Source organism: Macadamia integrifolia, chromosome 12 (genome assembly GCF_013358625.1).
Source record: "Macadamia integrifolia cultivar HAES 741 chromosome 12, SCU_Mint_v3, whole genome shotgun sequence".
Classification (NCBI taxonomy): domain Eukaryota; kingdom Viridiplantae; phylum Streptophyta; class Magnoliopsida; order Proteales; family Proteaceae; genus Macadamia; species Macadamia integrifolia.
The window spans coordinates 10,464,562-10,476,958 of NC_056568.1; the positions used below are offsets into that span (position 1 = coordinate 10,464,562).

At 43.3% G+C, this 12,397-nt stretch overlaps 1 long non-coding RNA gene across 1 annotated transcript; it reads right to left on the reverse strand.

Moving 5' to 3' along the window:
- Positions 1 to 449: 449 nt before the first annotated feature.
- On the reverse strand, positions 450 to 2,212 carry LOC122057052. The gene is made up of 2 exons (XR_006133440.1): positions 1,075 to 2,212; positions 450 to 883 (listed from the first exon to the last, which is right to left on the reverse strand). It is a non-coding gene; the product is annotated as an uncharacterized LOC122057052 (long non-coding RNA).
- Between the last annotated feature and the right edge of the window lie 10,185 nt (positions 2,213 to 12,397).

The window sequence follows — 12,397 nt, forward strand, 5'->3', positions numbered from 1 at the left end:
GGGAAGAGCTGTACCCAAGGAAAACGCAAGGACTGGACCTATAATCTATTTTATGAGAGTGGTAGGGATGGAGATAGGGGAAACATAGACACCCAAATGCACGAAGGAAGGAGTAGTCAGGAGAATGATGATGGACAAGTTGGAAGGGAGAGGAGTTATGAGATCACCTTAGAGGGCATTCTGTTAATGAGGTAAACAGCTATCTCAAACGCATAATGCCAATAATGCTGAGGAATAGAATCATGAGCAAGAAGGGAGAGGCCTGTTTCAACGATATGGCGATGGCGTCGCTCCACCATCCCTTGTTGCTCATGGGTGTGAGGATAGGAGAGGCGATGGGCAATGCCAAGGGGCGCAAAATATTTGGGGAGGGTCCTATATTCACCGCCCCAGCCAGTTTGAATTGACTTGAGTTTACAATTAAACTGGCATTCAACCAAGGCTTGAAATTGAGGAAAAATTTTAAAAACCTCAAATTTATTAACCATTGGATAAAACTAGAGAGATTTACTACAATCATCAAGAAAGAATACAAAATAACGATGGCCCTCAGATGAGACTGCATGAGAGGGACCCCATACATCACTATAGACAAGTTCTAAGGCGTACATACTACGAGAGGGGGAGGGACCTAAAGAAAGATGACAATACTTGCCCAACTAACAGGAGTGCACAACAAACGGAGACAAGAGGATTGACATGGAAGTCCATTGGAGTGAACCATGAACTGAAGAAGGCGTTGATAGGGATGGCCGAGATGATGATGCCAGGTGTCTAGAGAGGTGCGAACAGCAACATTAGCAACTGTTGAGGAAGGAACCAGGGAGGAAAGAGTGTAGAGTCCCCCGTTACTCGGTCTAGAAAGAAGAACTGACTTGGTCACCTGATCCTTGACAAGAAAATGAGATTCATGAAACTCAAAGAAAACATTGTTGTCACGCGCAAAGCGTTGAACAGAAAGAAGAGGTTTAGATATATTAGGAACATGCAAAACATCAAGTAGACGAAATTTCAAAGAGGAAGAGGGAGAAAAAAGGGAAGAAGAACCAATATTAGAGATGGGAATGACCTTACCATTACCGACATAGAGTTGTTCTTGACCAGTGTTGCCATCATGGGTGGATAGGGAATGGATGTCAGGGGTGAAATGGTGAGAGGCACCAATGTCTGGGTACCAGATTAATGCAGTAGAGGGTGGTGGTGTAGGGAGAAGTGGAGGGTTGGAATGGTTGTAGGGAATGGTGTAGTGGGGGGGGGATTGTATAGGGCATGTGAGGGGCACTGGTTTGTTGGGTTGGTTTGATAGGTTTGGGTATTGGGGTATGGTCTGTAAAAGCAATTGGCGGCAATGTGATTAGAAGTTGACAGATGTTGTAGTAAAGGTTGTCACAGCCTCCGCTACCACCACCACGCCCACCGCGAGCCCTCACTGTGCTATGACCAGAGTTGGTAGTTCCTGTGGGAGAGGGAGAGTCAGAGTAGGTAAGATTGGCTTCTGGTGTGGGGGCGGGATCAGTGGCATCAGACTTGCTGGCGGTATTGGAGTGGAGATATTCATAACTGATCAGTAAACTTTGAAGCTCATGGAACGGTATTGGATCAGGGCGAGCCATAAGGGTAGGCACAATATCCTGCAAATCCTACCTCAGGGCATAAAAAATATAAAGATTAAAGTCCTCTGGAGCAAGCAGCTTCCCGGCAGCAGTGAGTTCATCGGCAAGGGCCTTGGCACATTGGAGAAAAGATGTGACGGATTCACCAGTAGAGTGAACCAGCTTTTGGAGACCCATGTTGAGAGAGAGAAGTCTTCGTGGTGGAAGATGAGCCATAGGAGGCATGTAGGGCATCCCAGATTGCTTTACTGGTGTCTTTCCCAACAATAAGGGGAAACGCTTCTTCAGAGAGAGATGCGATGATGAGACTCATAATGATAGCATCCTGGTCCTGTCAGGTAACGACCTCAGTAGGATCGGTTGGACAAGGGTGAGTACGATCAAGAAAAGAAAGAAGCTTCTGACCCCTGAGGAAGGGAACAATCTGAGTCTTCCAGAAGATGAAGTTCTTGGAGGTCAATTTGAGAGAAATGAAATGATGGGCAGCAGACATGGGCGGCTGGGCAATAGGAGCCACAGGAACAATGGCATTGGTGGTAGGGGTGAGGTTGGCCATTGGAGGGAGGAGAAAAAGAGAAGACTAGGGTTTAGAGGAAGGCGTTGGCCAGTAATGGCTCTGATACCATGACAATTCAAGTAATGTTTGCCTTGATTAACATGTTTGAGAACATTACAATATATAGGGAATCATGTGTAACCCTAATCATGACAATATACAAGGAAAGAAATCAATCCTAATCAAATTCCTATATAGGGACCATTATGTAATGGTAAGTGTCCATTTAGAGTCCAGCTGCAATAGGAAAGAGTTTATTATGAGAAAGATCCATATCACATGTGATATGGAATCGATGTACAATAGGAATCCATATCACATGTGATATGGATGGTAAGAAAGATATGACTCCTTCCTTCTAGGGAAGATTTGGAGTCCTTATAGGTACCCTTTCCTGATTAGATGGATCTGATCCTTGCTTTAAAATTATGTATTCGATTAGGAATGTCTCTCCTTATAGCGAGCATGTTCTATCGAGGGATCCCACCGATATTAAGTGCCGAGCGACCTTAATTTTGTAGCTTGGTTACCAACCTACCTCTACCAAGCACCTATGGAAGGCCACTTCTTAGTGCCAAGCCTATGGGTGTGGTTATAGCCCGATTGCTCATATGTAGCTTAGATGTGTCTCATGTAAATCCCCAACTGTAGTTCAGATATGATTCTGCCACTCATGCTCATTGACCCTCATACGTAGGCACAATCAAGTCGCTCGGTAACTAGTCTGACATGGCTATGGGTCGGTCATGTTCCATCCAACCTAGAAAGCAGGCATCGATCGGGAATGTAGCTTAGCCACACCTTAACCAATCGACTTGCCTCAAGCCAAGGTGTGAGGGTAGCAGCCGAAAATGGACTTGTTCGCATCGATTCCATCCTCTCTCCTCTCTTTAGGTCTCTTTCATGTGAGGGAGGGGGATCGTTTCGTGTGTGCTTACCCTTCAGACCTTGCACCATCGTGTCGCCACTCATAGATACATGGGGGCCTATTTCGCAAGAGTTTAAAATTCATCATTTGAGACAGGAGTTTGATGATGATCCAATACGGGGATCGGGATCATACAAATGGGGTTTGGAGTCGTCACCCAGGGTTATGGGCCTAGGACCCGGGGGTGGGCCCAATTCCTACGAAAAGGGCCCAAGAGTTGGTATGGTCCAGAGATTTAAGGTAAGTGTCAAGTTGTTGAATTGGGAAGGTGTTAGGCACCTAATCTACCCTGTTCAACCTGTCTTCCTACTAGATGCTTAAGAACGAACATTTTTCACAATTATTACTATTTCATATGCAGGGCTAAGTTATCACACATACATACATTAACTGAATTTAAACTACTATATACATTAAGATAAGGTCTATATAAAGTCTACATGATGATAATTGGGTAGAGAAACTGTACCTGAACTTAACCCCTGTTTCGGGTCAAGAGGGGTGGGCCCCTAATTAGTACCGGCTCAGACTATTTTTTGTGTTTCTCCTGGCTTAGGGGAAGATGGTCTTGACCTCCAACTTTCTTTCTTAAGAGATGCTGATTGTGATGGTATTCGAATAGGGTTCCGACTAAGAACGGTTGCTTTCGGTTTTAGATTCGGATAGAGCTTCAGCTAGGCTATTTTTAGATTTGGATTCGGATAGAGCTTCTGCCAGGGAAGGCTATTTCCGGGCTTAGGATGAGGTGGCACTTCGGCAAAGTTCTGTAAATAGCCTTCCCTAGCCAAAATATCCCCCTAGGGGAGGGCTAGACTGAGGTAGCACTCTAGGAGAGCTTTTGCTGGGGTTAGGCTAGGGGAGGGCTAGGCTAAGGTGGCACTTCGACAGAGCTTCCACTGGGAATGGATATTCTTTGAAAGATTCCAGAGGCACTCGGACAGGGCTTCCGCTAGAAACTGCTATTTTTGGAAAGAAATGGATTGACCTAAAATAAGATTGAAGATCCCTAAAGCCCCAAAGAACACTTTGAAGATCCAAACAGAACTTTAGATCTTGACAAAGATCTCTTCGTAGACCCGAAGAAACTCAAGGAGGGTTTCTATTTCTGGTAAAAACCAAAAACACTCAAAGAAGGGGTTGAAGAACACACTATTTTTGGAAAAAATTGGATTGAACTAAGAACTTGGATTAAAGATCTTCAAAGTCCCAAAGAACACTTCGAAGATCCGAATAAGATTTCGGATCTTGACGAAGATCGCTCCGAAGACTCGAAGAAAATCAAGAGGGGGAGGGGAGGAGAGAGGGTAGAGCTTCACTACTATGGAGTGAGGTGGGGTTGTTTTGTGTCTAAAATCCAAAGGATGGGGGTATTTATAGGTTTTTCGAACCAATGGGAAAGAAGGAGAATTTTTACCCAACGGACAGAAGAGGGTTCTTGGATTAAAATGGGTGAAGCAGTCTTCTATCTAATGGATAAAAGAGGGGTTTTTGGGAAAGAGAATTCTTAGCCAAAAAGTGGGATTTTGGTCTCAAGTGTGTGAAGAGGGAATCTCCTTACCCACCGAGCCAGCGAAAAACCAATCTCGGCTATTGCCAGTGGCGTGCAAGATTGGGCCGAAGTGCACGGGGCATGGTCAGTACAAGAGGGCAGGCAATACGGGCAATGTCATGGGTGTGCGGTGCATGGCATGCAGGTAATGGCTTGAGTGGCATGGGTGTGCGGCATTATGGCATGGGTGCACAGCACACAAGGCTGGTTGGGGTAGCAGGCATGGGCAGCAAGCATAGGCCGTAGCCATGGGCAACAGCCATGTGCTACATCCATGGGCAGCAACTGACAAAGAGGCATGCATGGGTAGAGGGGGCACGGGCATGGGCCTGTGGGGGCATGGTCATGTGTAAAGGTGGCACGGGCATGTGACTAGGGGGCGCGAGCAAGGGCCTATAGAGGCGCGGGCATGGGTAAAGGGGTGCGGGCTGGCTAGCACACATGCAGTGGCTATACGTATTCGATCATGGATTTTTTCCGTGATGATCATGGGAGATCCGTTGGTCTGATTTTGATGTACCATATATCGTCAGAATCATACTTTCGAGCACTATCCATCCATAAGGTCATCTTGACCGGATTCCTTCGTATATAAAAAGACAAAATTGGACCCTCTTCTCTCCTGTGTGAGGGTTTCTAGGGTTTCAGGTAGGGGAATGTTTTCAGGTTATCTGGGTAGGTATCGGATGAATTTGGGATAGGTAGGGGATTTTCCAGGTTTCCAGTAGGCTTGCCAGTTGCGCGACATATGTACAGGAAAATATGATTATTCGGGGACGATTGCGAGAAATCCGATGATCTGATTTTGACGTGCCATATATCGTCAAAATCGTGTTTCCGAGCACTATCCATCTGCATGGTCATCTTGATCAGATTCCTTTGTATATAGAAAGTTAAAATTGGACCATCTTCTCTCCCGCTCGGGGTTTCCAAGGTTTTCAGGTAGTGGAATGTTTCTGGGTTTATTTAGTCCATCATCTCTAATGATCGGAATTCAGAAGTCGTGTCTAAGATTCACATTTCATCATAGCCAAAGGAGGGTGACAAGATTGGGTATCTATAGAATGCCCCTCTTTAGCCGAGGCCTATGCCAACAGCCGAAGGGCAAAGAAAAGAATGACCACATTTTGTCACCCGGAGTATATACTGCCGTCTTACTGCTCATTTATGACGGAGTTGAAAAATATAACAGATAACATCTCTCAACTTCTTTAAAGTTTAGGACTTACCTAGATTGTCAATTGTAGGAAAGAAATTCGCTGCTCTTCTAATCCTGCAAAAGATGTTAGTACTTTGATCTTTAATTTTTCCTAGGCCGAGCTCCATGTGCCAGTCTAGGGATGTCTACTCTCCAAACTGGGTCTTTCGAACCAACTTGGGTTATCTGATCTTCCAGGCGGATTCTTTCGAACCGAGCTGGGCTATCTGATCTTCCAGGTGGGTTCTTTTAAATTAGTCTAGGCTATCTGATCTTCCAGGTGGGTTCTTTCGAACCGAGCTGGGCTATCTGGTCTTCCAGGCAAGTTCTTTCAAATCGGGCTGGGCTATCTGGTCTTCCAGGTGGGTTCTTTTGAACTGAACTAGGCTATCTGGTCTTCCAGGCAGGTTCTTTTGAACCGGTCTGGGCTATCTGGTACTGTCAATTATAGGAAAGAAATTTGCTAGTCTTTCAACCCTGTAAAAGACATTAATAATTGATTCCTGATTTTTTACCTTTGATTCTTCTTTGGATTTTTAATCTTTTGGACCTTTGAATTGGAATCTTAAATTTTGACCTTTGAAATGGAATCTTGAATTTGGAATCTTGAATTTTGACCTTTGATTTTCGGATTTTTGATCTTTGATTCTTCTTTGGATTTTTAATCTTATGGACTTTTGAATTGGAATCTTAAATTTTGACCTTTGAAATGGAATCTTGAATTTGGACTTCTGAATTGGAATCCTGATTTGCTCTTGATTTGGATTTGATTTGAATTTGGCTTTTCACATGACTTTTACTTTCCATTTGAATTTGATTTTCACCTTTCACATGAATGTGATGTAAATTTTACCTTCCTTTTTATTTTCACTTCCCATTTTTCATGTGAATAATTTTCACCTACCACATGAATTTCTACCTTTCCTTTGAATTTTTACTTCCCATGAGACATTATTTGCAACTACCACCGAAATAATTTTGAATTTGGTATTTGGTAGTAAGAAACTTTGATTTGCACCTTGGATTTGGAACCTCAAATTTTTCTTTATTTATTTTTTTTTTGGAAAATGAATTTTTTTCCTATAAAATGGTCTCCCTTCTTTGTCCATTCCTCATTCTAACTTTTCTGAGTGAAGTGAGTGGGTTTTGAGTTTCTGGAGCCTTTAGGTTTTTCTTTAAGTTCTCCTTCTTGTTCTTAAAGTGTTCCATCTTGTTCTTGAAAATCTTCATCTTGCTCTTGAAGATCTTCATCTTATTCTTAAAGATCTTCATCTTATTCTTGGGGGATGATTCATTTGGAGAATTTGATATTCTTGTGGGCTTTTGTGCAAATTGAAAAACTTTCTAGGGCTTCTTACAAATTGAAAAACTTCTTGGGGCTTTTTGTGATTCTAAGAATATGGCTGAAAGGAGAAAGAGAAAGACTTTTGGAGAAATCCAGTTGGAGAGTTGCAGCAGTTCTTCCCACATGGATGAGGGCCTGGCCGATTGGTACTCCAGGCAGACTCTTCACGACAGTTGAAACCACATTTGCAACTCCGTATGGGGTGCTTGGGTAAGTCTTTACATTTTATTCATTATTTTGATCATCTTTTATTCTTGTTTTGTTCTTTTTTTTTATTATTATCTTTTATATTGTTTTTGCTTTTTGTTGTTTTTCTTTTTATACATTCTTTATTTCCACTAGCATGAGGGGAGGGAACCACCTACCCTAGCCTTGTATGGCCATCCGAACATGGTTTAGTCATGGCATAGGATGCTTCCTCGTAGAGTGAAGGAGATAGTTGATGTATCATACCTGTGTCGGCTATCCCTTGTAGAGTCTCGGAAGTTCAATCCGGCACTGGTGGGGGCCCTGATGGAGCGGTGGTGGCCGAGTACTCATTCTTTTCATCTCCCTGTTGGTGAGATCACCATCACGCCCCTGTGCTTCTATGCCTTGACAGGCATTCCATTTGGAGGTAGACCCATGACCCTACCCGAGATTTTGACTATCAAGGAGTTTACAGAATTGACAGGCATTACCATTGCGGCTGGCCAGACACACATCCATCTAGGGGAGATTAGTGCCCGATGGTGGAAAATTGGCCTGTGGGAGAACCCAGGCAACATGTCACAGGTGGCCTATTCTTTCTTACTGTTTCCTATGGGTCAGTGCCTTTTCAGTGATCTCCAAGGGGGAGTAGACATCCGCCTGGTGTTCTTCCTCCGAGATCCTCATCCAGTAGATTCTAGGGACTGAGGTGGGGCTACCTATGCATATCTTTTACGGACCCTAGACTACTGTCATATGGAGACCGAGGTCTCAAGGGAGCGGGCTTCATCCTCTACGTAACTTTCCTTCTTGTACTCATTTCCTTTCATTCATTTGGATTGCACTTTCTTACTTTAGTCTCTTGAAACAACCCTAGTGTTTTGAGCACTTGGGGACCATAGCTCCCAGACTGAGGGACACTTAGGCATTCTTCTTCCCTATAGCCACAAGGTGGGAAGATAATCATGTGATCAGGGCTCGGCACCATCCTCCGGGGACCACTGCTCGTTCTCTTTTGAACGACCTCACTGAGGTATGCCACGTTTGACACTAAAATTCCTTTTATCTTGTGTTGTACTTACTTTTCCTTAGATTTATAGGTCACTTGGAGACCATTCCATTGCCTCGTATTTCCAGATTATAAAGGATTCGCATTAGCTAAACACTTATCTGAGAACCGAGTCCTTTTTCGAGGCATATAGGGCCACGTCTAGTATCTAGGAGAGAAAGAAGTAGCCCAGTGGTTGGATGTCAAGTCGCGCTTCTCTCCTGGTCTTCCTCCACCCACTATACACTGCCTAGAGATCATCCCTATGGATAAGATGGAGAGTTCGGCCGACGGAGTGTGGGATAACTCATTCTTAGATCGGGATAGGGACTATAGAGTCTTCCTAGAGGAGGAGACAGTATGCACCCCTCTTGTTCCTGACGGTTTAGTGGTATGTTGCCCTTTCTTGATTGTTTCCTTCTAATTCTTTCTTGTTTTGGTCTTGACCGATGTTCTTTCAGGGTAGAGTGCAACGTGTAGACCCTTCTACTATTCCGTCGCCTATTAATGCTGTTGATCCTTCACAAGCGAGACCTTCTACCAGTGCAGGTGAGTCTCTCAGAGTTGCTAGCATCCCCTTCCATGGTTTCCCTGCTTGGAACTATCCCAATGCGGCCAACCCCAGTCTCCCTCATCTTTTGGAGTAGAAGACAGATGTAGATGCTTCCCCTGGGCTACCCATTCCTTATGACTATGTGAGTATCTGATCATCCTTCTATTGACTATTGACTTCTTTTGGCTGATAGGCTCTTTCTCATGTGTCTCCGGAGATCTATTCTGAGATCAGGAGAATGCATTATGGCTTATGCGAGACAATTGTTGCCAAGGCATTTTATAAATTCCCCCATTTTCCTTTTGTCCTTCTTCATTCATTATTCTTCTTCCTGATCCTTTCCTATATTCCTTAGGATGGGAGGATTGCAACCTTGGAGAGCCAAGTTAGTTCCCACGAGTAGGAAATTGCACAGCGGGAAGCACTGATTCAGGATATGACACAGAGGCTGGAGCAGGCTGGATTAACATCCGCGGGTTCCTTGATACTCTATGGGGATGATTTAGAGTATGGTTCAGTTAATGACTTTTAACCCATAGGGATTTGTTCTTATATTTCCTGTAAACACAAACACATGTATATTTTCTTTTTTCTTTCCCTCCCCCTTTTATTTTAGCATCTTATGAATGAAAACTTACCTTTGGTACAAAGAAAAACTTTCCTTTTTTTTTTTGTGGTCCGCAATGTTTAGGCATATTCAATTCCACAACTCAAGTCATAATTAGAATAATCGGGATAACACAAAAATCCAAATATTTCCTCATTCTATTACCAAGTGAATTACATGAAAAGGGGAACAATCTTCCTATCATAGACAGGATAGGTAAGTAACAAGGTAGGGAGACAACTCTTGAGGTGGGTGAAAGTTCACTAACTCCTCTGGGTCCATCACCTCGAGCCCATATTGTTAGCCGATGTACGTGGGCAAATAAAAGGAAGTATGAGTCAATCCCATCAACCTGACATAATTGTAGCCAGGGGTCTTCATAAGAAAATCTTCTTGTGGCCTCCCTGGCACCTCTATGCGATATCTTGCACAGTCCTTTCCTATAGGTACTTCTCCCAATCAATGATAAGGTTGAACTCCGGAACTTCCCTCATATCCTGGTAACAAAGAGCTTCGAGTGGGCCTCCTTTTAATGGCTTGGTTAACTTCAGCTTCTTGAGGAGCCAAATCTGAAAAATAGCAAGACTCCCTCGATAATGATCTAGTCTGAATCTATGGCCATGGCTCATGTCATCAAATCCCTTGAATATTTCTGTAAGAACTGCAGGGATGATGTCACCTCCCTTTTTCAACTGTTTTACTACCTCAATTAGAACAAGCGGTTCACCACATCCGGGAGTGCAGAGAACATAGTGAGCTATCATACAAAGTAAATAGGCATCTTGTGATCTCTATTGATGGATTCCTTCTATTGGTAGATAGTGGATGAAGATCTGGTCTACCTTCAGAATGTCAATCTTCCCATACCTAACAAATTGTTTCACTTCCTCTTCTTTCCATCCGAAGATGCCCTGAATTTCCTCTGAATAATCTTTCTTCAAAGATGGTTGGAACAGCCTGCCTTTGGGTGGAGATAACGTACAAACCCAGAATTCTTTGAGAGTTGGGCAGATTTCAACCAATCCAAACCGAAACACATGTAGGCTGGCATCCCAGTGTTGAGGCACCTATTAGAGTAATTGATCATGTAATTTCACACACCCGATCCAGTCGAGAAATGATGCATTCATGGATTCCAGCAATCCTGGTGCCCTCCTGTTCTTGTATGAGGTTTATTTCCTCAATATCTCATCCAACGAGCCCATGAATTTTCCTAAATTATCACAAACAAAAGAGATATGACGATTTATCAAAGCATTACTCATTAACTGTTGACTCAAACAAGCCTTTACCACTATTGCATCAAGCCCTTCTTTTTTTTTTTTTTTTTTTTTTTTTTTGACTGATCATGGCTAGGGAATGAACTAGCCTTGATAAATTGGTATCGGGTGGAAATTTTCTTTTAAGTGATGGAATCCTGAATAAAATTTGACGGACCAATGGATGGATGACAGATACCTAATGGCCTTTCATGCCAAATGGCAATTTTTGGCGGATAGAATCCTGGATAAGAAGTGATGGACCAATGGTGGATGACAGATACCTAATGGTCTTTCATGCCAAATGGCTATTCCTGGGGGACACAAACTTTGATGATCTTTTAAGATACTTTGATTATTAATCAAGGAACCAATTTATTGCCTTTAGATGGTTGAGACCGCACTTGCACATGTCAAGTTGCCTACGTATCCCTCGAAAGGAATCAGGTCGGACCTAGTTCAGGCTATTCACCCTTTCTGACATAATATTTCTTGAGTTGATCTATGTTGACTAGTCCAGGTATTTCTTCGCCGTTGTGGTCTATGAGTTTCACAGCTTTGCCTGGTAGAATTTCTTTGACAGTGAATGGACTGCTCCAGTTGGGCCTGAATTTTCCTCTTGGGTAATGAATTTGGGCTCTTTGTTCTCAAAGAACAAGTTCACCCTCCTCTATGTGGTGGGGTTTCACATTTTTGTTAAAGGCCCTGGCCATTCTCAGTTGGTATTTCTTCAGATTATCCATAGCTTTCATACATCTTTCATCAAGAAAATTGAGCTCGTCATGTCTGGCCTTTACCCACTCTCCTTCAGGTAGCTAACTATCAAGAATCACCCTTAGGGATGGTACTAGGATCTCTGCGGGTAGAACCACCTCAACCCTATATACCAAAGAGAAAGGGGTTGCCCCTCTTAAGGATCATGTAGAAGTCTAGTATGCCCATAAGGCAAGGGGTAACTTATCAGCTAATCCTTGTGTGTTTTTGCCATTTACTACAGGATGACTTTGATGTTCTTGTTGGCTACTTCCACTGCCCCATTGGTCTACGGCCTGTAAGTGGTAGAACGATGCCTTCTGATACCGAACTTTGTACAGATTTTTTCAGTCTCGCCCCAGAAATGGGATCCCTGATCTGACACCAATTCTTGAGGCATTCCATACCGGCTAATGATGTTTTCTTGAATGAATTTAGCCACCTTAGTAGACTTGACGACCGTATAGGATTGTGCTTCTACCCACTTGGTGAAATAATCAATGGCTACCAAAATGAACTCGTGACCATTACATGCCTTGGGGTTGATCTTTCCAATGATGTCGATGCCCCAAGTGGAGAATGGCAAAGGTGAATTGAGTGAATACAACTCTGTTGGTGGATATATATGATATTAGTAAATATCTGACACTTGTGGCATTTCTTGACAAAGTCCACACAGTCTGCTTCCATAGTGTTCCAGTAATATCCCAGCCTAAGGATCTTCTTAGATAACATCTTGGCATTTATGTGGGGTCCACAAAGACCTTGATGAATTTCCTCCATGATGGTTACCACTTGC